The following is a 2539-nucleotide window of genomic DNA, read 5'->3' on the forward strand; positions in this document are numbered from 1 at the left end:
GGACAATACTCAGATCTAATTAATTTGTACTTAAGCCAGTGTCAACCAAAAAATTTGTTAAAACTTATTTGTGTGTGCTGAATGTACTGTATTGTTTTTTTCAGGTATCAATAAGTTATTTCAATATTGGTAAAGTTTGGATAATGCTAACAGTGTAGCACTGAAAGTTTGATGTTTGCCAAAGACTTAATTAAACAGGAGTTTTTGGAATATGGAAATATTGCGTAAGATACTGTGAGCTGAATCTATGGTTGTCAGATATGATGGGAAATATCTTCATGTAGATATGTTTTCAGTTTATTACTGTATTTTTTATATTTGAAGAGAAATTTGCCAAAGTTGAATAAAATTGTAAACTTTCAGTGCTTCACTTTTGTGTACCGTAATTAATGTCAGTCGTGAACCATGCGAAACCTGGTGTTGGCCTGCTTGGTTCATTCTTGCTGCTGCCAGATGATTTATCCAGCTTGGGAAAGGCCTTTAGTATGGAAGGAGTCTATGAAGGTCTATTAAGACTGCATCTAACTCTTTGGTGCTGGAAGGGGATGCTTTCATGTGGTGGCACTGTTATAACTGTGTGCATCATCTGCCTGGTTATACAACCATCCTTCAGTTTCCCTCCTTTCCCCTGAAATGTAGGATGGTAGACTGTAGGAAGAGGGTAGTTTCAGCTTGCAGTCTGTTAGTTCACATTTCCAATGAAATTGGAGCTACAACTGCTACAGTATTTACTACTGTACTACTGTTACTATACTACATCCCACTGCTACTACTATTGATACTACTGGTACAGTAGTACTTATACTACCACTACTATTTGTACTACTACTAACCCCTCCAATTCTGAGGCTGTATTCTCAGCAGAATAAAATCATATGGAGGCAGCAAGGCTACAGCAAGAAGGACATTGTTGGGTGTAGTGGGTTAAATATTTGGTCTTTTACTTCCTTTACACTTTTGTGATGCGGTAATAGTGTGAAAATGTGCTATAAATTCTGTGCAAGTGCTGATATGCAACCAAAGATGGGCTCAGTCTAAGAGTTGTATTGGAAGTAGCCTGAGAGGTTTCTTAATACCTCTTCTATAGTGATTTATTTTGTGTGTTACATCTTAGCATCCTCTTATAGGTTATTGATGCAAGCTGTCAATTTAAAGCAGTATAAGTAGCATACAAGAGAATGTTGAGGTGTGATACTGGTATGCTTTGGACACAACACTTCTTCAATAGTGATTTATTCTGGCCATTACACTCGGTATCCTCTTGTTTATTATTGATGCAAACTGTGTTGATATGAACTTGGTGTAAGTAACAAACCAGAGAATGCTAAGGTGTGATATGTAAAATAAATCACTAAGGAATAGGTGCTACAGAGCCTCCTTTGCCACTTGTAATACAGGTCTAAGAATAGATGAGTTTATTTCACCATAGGTTCCTCCACCTGTCATGCATTTATGAATTGGATCTAGTTTGCTTTTAGTGCTGCAAGTGCTGGAAATTAATTGCTAACCCTTTGATTCTGAGTGATGTTTTTAGTTTATTCCTGCACCTGCCACACTGCTCACTCAGCCTAGGAAAAGCCTCTCATATTGAAGGGGCGTACTAGGGTTCTGGCCTGTAAGTGTTTGATTCTGAGGGGTGGTTTAGGGTTAATTGCTCACATAATTCCATCAAGGGGCAGGCAACTGGCCACATACCATCTGCAGACTGACTGGAGAAATGAAACACCAATATGAGACTGCTGTATATTGACATTTCAGCTCACAGCGTCTTAAGAATTCTGAAGCTGTGAGGTGAAACGTCAGTACAAAGCAATCCCGTATCAGTGTTTCACATCCAACTGCTCACTCTCACCTTAAATGTCTGCACTGATTAGCCTAGCCCTGGGCCTCTGCTCTCCTGATGGGGTAATGCAGGGTTGGATGATGTATGAATGGATGGATATGCATTGCTAGATTGCTCCTCTTTGAAATAGTTAATACAAAGCTGAGTAAAATTATCTGATGGCAGCGACGGTAAACTAAAAACTACGTCCCCAGCCTCATTGGGTTACTTGTGCTCAGGGAAGAGGTTTTCTACACAAAGTCCTGTAGCAGCTTTGCTAGCTTAGGCATGACACGTTAGGAGAACTGTGTAGCAGTCGATATAATTGCGGAAAAATGTACTAACCCCTTCAGTCCAATGATATACTTATTTTATTATTGCAACCACCATATAATTCATTGCAACTTAGGAAGGACCTTTTATGGTCAAGGAGGTAATCAAGGCTGTATCTTACCCTCACTGCTTCAGAATGCCTCTCTGCAATAGCTAAAATCTGGAGGTGACATCCAGGAAATAATGAAATGTCTTTGGAATGAAGTGGTCCACACCTTCAGTCTGGTGACATGTTTTATTTCCATCTTGTCAGCATCAGATGTTTGTATTCAGCGTGGAGAAAATTTCTGAACTGGAGGGGATGGTTGTAGCTTTCATAACTTTCCCTCTGTGAGGGGTTTTGCACAAGTTGCATAAGATTGTCTGGCAGAAGTGGATAAAGTG

Source organism: Coenobita brevimanus, chromosome 108, assembly GCF_032717465.1.
Source record: "Coenobita brevimanus isolate Jiangsu-jjx chromosome 108, ASM3271746v2, whole genome shotgun sequence".
Classification (NCBI taxonomy): Eukaryota; Metazoa; Arthropoda; class Malacostraca; order Decapoda; family Coenobitidae; genus Coenobita; species Coenobita brevimanus.